Source organism: Coffea eugenioides, chromosome 6 (genome assembly GCF_003713205.1).
Source record: "Coffea eugenioides isolate CCC68of chromosome 6, Ceug_1.0, whole genome shotgun sequence".
NCBI classification, from domain to species: Eukaryota; Viridiplantae; Streptophyta; class Magnoliopsida; order Gentianales; family Rubiaceae; genus Coffea; species Coffea eugenioides.
In genome coordinates, this window is record NC_040040.1 from 20,480,490 (window position 1) to 20,488,433 (window position 7,944).

Consider the following 7,944-nt stretch of genomic DNA (forward strand, 5'->3'; position numbering starts at 1 on the left):
TATTTAGAATTGTAAAAGAGTCAAATCGAGTCGAGTATTTCATGTTTGAATTCTGTTTGTTAAGCTAATCGAACAAAACTCATGTTCATTCGATAATATTTGAAATCCAAATCTGTGTTGGTATTCGATTTGTTAAGCAAAATCCTAGTTACAATTCGACTCGTTTAATATAACTGAGCCGTTCACGAAAAATTAAACCCATGTTTGCGAACAATTAAGCGTGGAATTAGGATTACAATATTAACCATAAATTTTGTGAAAATGACAATTAGGTCCATGTGCGCGAATGAACTCGTGTTCGTTCAATTATTTATTGAGTCAAAATATTTGTCTGAACTTGGCTGATATAAAATTTCAAACGAATCTAAACAAGCCGAGCTAACGAATAGCTGTGTTCGTTCAACAGCTCTACTCATATTTCTCTTCTTTTCACGAGATTGCCAAAACAACGTCAAAGAAAGTGCTAGTACTTTCTCTCCTTTCTTGTTTTTTTTTTCGCTCCTAAATTCACAAACTAAGCCTTGCATGCTAAAATTTATTGTTAATCACATTTTCAAAATTTACACTTAGATTTCCCCTTTAGCAAAAAAGAGGACACCCATTGGATTTGAAAGGCATACGAGGATGATAGAGAGTGTTCTTAAATAAAAAAAAAATGGTTATGAATAATTTCCTTTTAATTGTACCTCTTCTTCTTAAAATTTGGCAAAGGTTTCCAATTTATTCGAAGTTCAATTGGGTAGAATTGTATACGTATCTGGTAAAAGTCCTTTTCTAAAAAAATATGTCAGTTCAAAGAAATAATAAAGTTATTGAATCATTCTCTTTCTGAGAAGTGTCTAAACTGCATTTGCCTTTTAAGAACAATCAACATAGTTGAATAGAAACCTTTCAGCCCGATAAATTTGACTGGTTTTTGAAACTTGAAAGATGTGACTTTGAGCAATGCCCATTAACCAGTAATCAATGCTAAACAATCCCTCCAATCACAGGTTTAAGCTTACGAATTGTGAAAAAAGATGAGTATATCTTATGCATTACTAATTATTCAAATAAATAAAAAAATCATTATTGGGACCAAAATATCGAGGAGACAGGAAAATCCTGATCAACAAGATTATTTTAACCAATCAATTCACCGGGGGAGATGTGAATGTGTACATGATCTAGGGACTTTAGAGGAATTATACAGAGTGTGTTTTGTTTTAATGGCATTTCTAACAAATTACACACAACAATTCTAGTGGTACACATTAAAACATGTATGTCATGGTGCTTGTTTAACTATCCATATCAAGTCATTAAATCCAGACTACCACGGAATACTCAAATTGTTCTTCCTTCTTTCTTTTTAATGTCCAGGATTGACAAGCTACGTCTTATATCTAAGAGTTACAATTTTTTTTTTTTTGGTTTTAGAAATCTGCTCTTAGAAGTGAGAATTTATTCTTTAGCACAAAGAGAGCAATAATTAGATTTAAGAACCATATGAGGATTGTGGAGTAAGTTTTTAAACTTTTTCAGTAGAAAAAAAAGGTTGCGAGTAATTTCCTTTTAACTGTACCGCTTTTGTTGAATTTGGGTAAAATTTACCAGTTTAGTTGAACTTGAATTTAGCATCTGTACCTGTTAAACGAATAACCATGTAATTAAATTTTCAAAATTGGTGTCTAAATACAATCAACAAAACAATCATTGACAAAATATCAAGATTGTGCTGGCCTACACATTATACCAATTATTACTATATCATTTATGACATCGAATGTTGCATTTCGTGTTGCACGTTTTAACTAATTATGCTAATAAACATTCAACTGTACACTTGTTACTAAGTTAAATGGCTATGACAGATAGATCTATTTAGGTAAATCTATGAAATGCAAAAGATGGATCATTACAGTTTTTAAAACTCATTGTCTTAATTAGTGGTTCCACATGTATGCAAGAACCAAAGAACTGTCATGAATTTTAAGACGAAATATTACTAATTTCTCCCTTTTCGCTAATCTCAAACAACAAAAACGAAAGAAGTTAGTACTTTCTTTCCTTTTTATCATAACTTAAATTGTTTCGATCTTCTTCTTTTGTAATCTCTAACTCACAAACTAGCCTTATATATTTTAATTACAATTAGATTTTTTTTTTATATAGAAATCTGTCCTTCGAGTTTATAATTTACTCTTTAGCACAAAGACCAATAATTAGATTCGAGAACCATGTGAGGATGATGAAGCGTGTTTTTAAATTCTTTTTATTAAAAAAAAAAAGGGGTTGTGAGTAATTTCCTTCTGATTGAACCACTTTTGACAAAGGTTACCAATTCAGTTGAAGTTCAATTTAGTAGAACCGTATACTACCTGTTAAGAGTCCAATTCTAACTCTTATATTGGCTCACAGTAATAATGGAAGAGTTCTTGGATTTTTTTTTCTCTTTTGTTGATGATTGTCTATAATTCTTTTCCTTTATAATAAGAACAGTCAATATAGCCAATTGCGTGGCATTTTTACGAGAAATTCCACACAGCGTACCATTCAAATGCGGAAGACCACAAACACGGCTGACTGCACTCCATTTAAGTGCGAGTCTTTCAATCCAGACTACTTAATCAGGGCGGGCGCTTACATTTCATCTATCTTATCTTAATTACGGTCTTTCATAGTACTATAGAATCGATGGATGTTGTATGCAGTGGAGTTGTTCTCCTCATGATACTGGCTATTGCACCAGTAGCAGCAGCAGCAAAGGAGTCTGCTGTGAATTTATTGGAAGCTGAAGCACTGCTCAAGAGTGGCTGGTGGGGAGACAGCAGTACTGCTGCAACAAACATCTCTGCCCGCTGCCAGTGGTCTGGTATCGTTTGCAACGATGCTGGTAGTGTTACCGAAATACTACTTCCAAACTACGGTATTCTAGGTGAGTTGACAAATTTCAGCTTCTCTTCTTTTCCGAACCTGGTTAGACTGGATCTCAGTGGAAATGAACTTTACGGAGCCATCTCACGTCGAATAGGTGCACTCTCCAAACTCGCCTATCTCAATTTGTCTTTCAACAGACTTGAAGGTGAGCTCCTGTCTTCTCTGGTAAACCTTACGCAACTAGCACATCTCGATGTTTCTTCGTATTCGATTGAAAGCTTATTACCTCCAGGGATCGGAAACTTGATAAATTTGGTTACTCTAAATTTGAGCCACAATTTGTTTTTTGGTCCAATCCCTCCGACTCTTGGCCACTTGTCCAAGTTAACCTCCCTTTACCTCCATAATAACAACTTTAGTGGGACAATTCCTTCCGCTCTTTTTAATTTGACAAGTCTTTCCCGACTATACATTCACTCGAATCCCTCAATGGGAGGATTTCTCTCAAAAGAAATAGGAAATTTGAAGAGTTTAGTTGAATTAGACTTGAGTTACAATAGATTTTCTGGCAGCATCCCTCCAACTCTTGGCTGGTTGTCCAATCTACATTTCCTTGATCTCAGCAATAACCACTTTAGCGGGACAATTCCTTCAGCTCTTTTTAATTTGACAAATCTTTCCCTACTATACATTCACTCGAATCCCTCAATGGGAGGATTTCTCCCAAAAGAAATAGGAAATTTGAAGAGTTTAGTTGAATTAGACTTGACTTACAGTGGATTTTCTGGTAGTATCCCTCCCACTCTTGGCCAATTGTCTAATCTAGATTTCCTGGACCTTAGCAATAACCACTTCAATGGGACAATTCCTTCGGCTCTTTTTAATTTGACAAATCTTTTCCGGCTAGACATTCACTCGAATCCCTCAATGGGAGGATTTCTCCCAAAAGAAATAGGAAATTTGAAGAGTTTAGTTGAATTAGACTTGACTTACAGTGGATTTTCTGGTAGTATCCCTCCCACTCTTGGCCAATTATCTAATCTAGAATTCCTGGACCTCAGCAATAACCACTTCAATGGGACAATCCCTCCGACCTTGGCAATCTGACTGCTCTAGTTAGTTTGGACCTCTCTTCTAACCAAATAAGTGGTTCCTTGCCTCTTGGACTTTTCAATCTGCCTTTTCTACAAATTCTAGATCTTTCCTCAAACCAACTTACAGGCCCAATTCCTACCCAATTTGGGGATGACATTCTTAAATCCGAGCGGTACTTCTTGACTTTGAATCTTTCCCACAATATTCTCTCTGGCACCATCCCCTCGTCTCTCTGGCGACCGGGGGACGTCGACCTGTCCTATAATGCTTTGGAAGGTGAACTTCCGTGCGAGCTTGTCTCTTGGTTTGGTTTAGAAAGATTTGCCGGCAATCGAGACTTGCGTCACGATTCCACTCTTTGTGGAGTATCTCCTTCTGTTATGGTAAATCACACTCCTGTTGTTGTGGGAAATCATAGACATCGCACCCTATACTACATCATAGGTCTTGGCGTAACCTTGTTGGTGTTCGCAATAACTGGCGGATTAGTAATTTATACCCGCTGCTTCAAGAAAGTTAAAGTTGAGCTGATGGACAATAAACATGGAGACATTTTTAGAATATGGAACTATGATGGACATATGGCTTACGAAGACATAATTAAAGCAACCAACGATTTTGATGTCTGTTATTGCATCGGGACAGGAGGGTATGGCTCTGTATACAGAGCACGGTTGCCAAGTGGGAAAGTAGTGGCTTTGAAAAAGCTTCACCGTTTGGAAGGCGAGAATCCAAATTTTGACAAGAGCTTTAGGAATGAAGCCGACATGCTTTCTAAAATCAGGCACAGGAACATTGTAAAGCTCTTCGGATTCTGTCTGCACAAGCGATGCATGTTTCTGATTTATGAGTATATGGACAGAGGAAGCTTGTTTTGTATCTTGCGAGATGAAACCGAAGCTGTGCAGCTGGACTGGATTAAAAGAGTGAATTTGATCAAGGGCATTGCCAGTGCATTGTCCTACACTCCTACCTGCATCATGATTGTGATCCGCCAATCATTCACAGGGATGTATCAAGCAACAACATTCTTTTGAATTCACATCTCGAAGCAACTCTTTCTGACTTTGGAACTGCGAGGATTTTGGAACTTGATTCATCAAATCAAACAGTCATTGCAGGCACCTTTGGTTACATGGCACCAGGTAGGTTACCTTTTTATCCCAGATCACCTTCTTCTTTTCACCTTGTTTTTCATATTTTCTTGATGCACATATTAGGCTTAACTTTCAAGGACAGAAAAGAAAAAAAAATTCTTCCAACTGAAACGATTATTTTGTTGAATAGTAAGTATGGTAACATTGTTCAGATCATCTAGTATTGAAAACTTGATGCAATTTGTACTAAGAGTCTAGAGTTGGATACCAATTAGATTATTTGGACTAAGAGTCTAGAGTTGTCCCAGTTGAGATTAACTTCATTTTTATCCAAATATATAATTACTTGCCAATGCAGAGCTAGCCTATACCATGGTGGTCACTGAAAAGTCCGATGTGTATAGCTTTGGTGTTGTGGTGCTGGAAACGCTGTTTGGAAAGCATCCACAAGATTTCCTTTCTTGCATATCATCACAACCCAATGAACCAACAATGCTGAAGGATCTTCTAGATGCCCGTCTGCCCCCTCCGACTAACCCTTTGGTGGTTCGAAATGTGGTTGTCGCAACTGCGTTAGCCCTGGATTGCATCAACGCAAACCCGAAATGTCGACCAACAATGCAGCAAGTGGTGAACCGATTTGAAGTGGGCAGGCGAGAATCAACTAGTCCTTTGCACACCATTGCTGTGAATCAGCTTGTTAGTCCACCAGTATTTTCACTGCGTGACCAAACCTACACAGATGGACAAGTGGTTTAAGCACCACAAATGAATTCCAAGTGGATATCTCTGACATCATCCAATTTTTCTGTCCATGTTTTTACCTAAACAACTTTGACATCTGGTAGGAAACAGAATAAGATCTGCTTTGCAAAATAGAAGCTTGACCAAGCACTTAGATTGCTACATACTACCATTTAGTGTGCTAATGAAAATAAAGTGTACTAATTAATGAACAAGTGCTTGGATTCCCGGTAGTTCATCAATTGAGGAAAACGCTGGTGATTCCGTTTTTTTTTTTTTTTAAGGAAAATGCTGGTGATACCTTATTGCTTCCTGGATTTTTAAGCTAAAGTGTATAATAGCTTAAGAAAACGTTGTACTATTAAAGAAATTCTGGAGCGCACGAAGTACCCATAGAATCCAAGGGAAACAGGGAGTTGATATGTGTAGGAGGCAGGGGAGGTGGCCGTTGGGTTGGAGTGGAGTGGATATTTGCGTTGTTTTCAGAATGGTTGGTAAAAAGAATTATTGGTTGGGATTTCACAATTGGGTGCTTTACAGATGGTTGATGATACTGTTATCCCATATGTGAACCAGGGAAAATTATGATACTGTTTACAGACGGATATTCCTGATACGCATTCAGAATCTGCTTCTAAGAGTAGAACTGATAGTTTGAGTAATCTTGACCTTTCTTCATATGTGAACCAAGGAATGCCTCTGCCTGGACGTATTGTTCACCAAGAAACCTAGTCTCTGGTAGATTGGATGATCAAAATGGTTCTTGCAAATATACTATAACCTAATCTAAAGAAAAGGGGAACCGAAGGGATTTTCTCATCGGAGGAAGGCACAATTAAGTGGTAGAGTGGGAGGTCAAGAGTTCAAGACTTAATGTCTTGGTAGTACCAATAACCCAAGATGCTGTTGGCTTATAATTTAATAGTATATTGATTTGTAGTATTGTTGTATATAGGTACAAATGTTCAGGAGATGCAAGGAAAGACATTTGAGTTATAAATTCTATTTTATAACAAAAAATGGAAAAATAAATTATGTAGTTAGCTAATTCGGTTTTTCTTTTCTTAGCTAACTATATGTTCCGAAGCAAAGATTTCGGTATCGAAAGTTATATGTGCAGGCATTGTGCATTAATGGAAATATAGAAACACATTAGAAGGTTAATAGCAAGTTAAGTTATGCTATAGATGTTATGCACGTATCGGGTTAGATCCCGCCTTCCTTTGATTTTTTAGTGCTAGAAAACAATAAACAGTATTCGTAGAAATAGTTTTGTAAGTTCAAAAATTTATTGTGATTTTAACAACTTCTCAAAGAAGTGTATGATTGAAGAAATGATATTCTTTAGTAAAACTAATGCTAAATCAAAGGTAGGTGATTCCACATGTAGTTCAAAAGATCCTGCAACAAACTTTTCTTTTAGTCCTAATTATGCATTGTTTTTCATTCCTGAGCATGGTAGTCTACTTGTTTAATTCTTGTTTTAAGATTGTAGTTTTCAATTTGTTTTATGGGTCAATGTTACTTATTTTGTAACTTACATCTGTGAAATATAATTGTATCAACTACTTTAATTAAATATTTATACCATAATCCTACCAAGTATGTTAAGACTTAACAATCAAAAGAACTGAACTTCATTTTTATTAGAAGTCATACATTAAAGATTTAGATATCGAGCTGTAGGTCATATCAACTAAGGTAGGATATTAAAGATAGTTTTTTCGCATACCATTATTTCTTAGACAATAAAAGATATTTCTTCTTAAAACATTTTGTCTTAGATGTCAATTAATTTTCTTTCTTGATTCGAGTGGCATGGTTTTGATTATAATTGGTGCATTATATTATATGTATAATTTGATAATTTCATGCAATTAGCCTTTGAATTAGTTATTCATACCAAAAACCACCACATATAAACTCATATGTATTCATTCCAAATTAAGTGAATATTTATGCAAAACGATAGAGGACTTAAGTAGATATTTATGTAAACGAAGATGCTTTCCATCCATTTTTTATTGTACCTAATGTCATAGGAGATTATGTGAGTATTTTGAAACTTTAAAGGAGGTCATGTCATATTACGCAAAAATACAAGAGGTTGAGCAATTTGCCTATATAAAAGAAGCCAAATTTTGTACCT

At 35.9% G+C, this 7,944-nt stretch overlaps 1 pseudogene; it reads left to right on the top strand.

Annotated features, from left to right (window-relative positions):
• The first annotated feature begins 2,676 nt into the window (after positions 1–2,676).
• On the top strand, positions 2,677–5,858 carry LOC113773803 (annotated as a pseudogene).
• Positions 5,859–7,944: the final 2,086 nt, after the last annotated feature.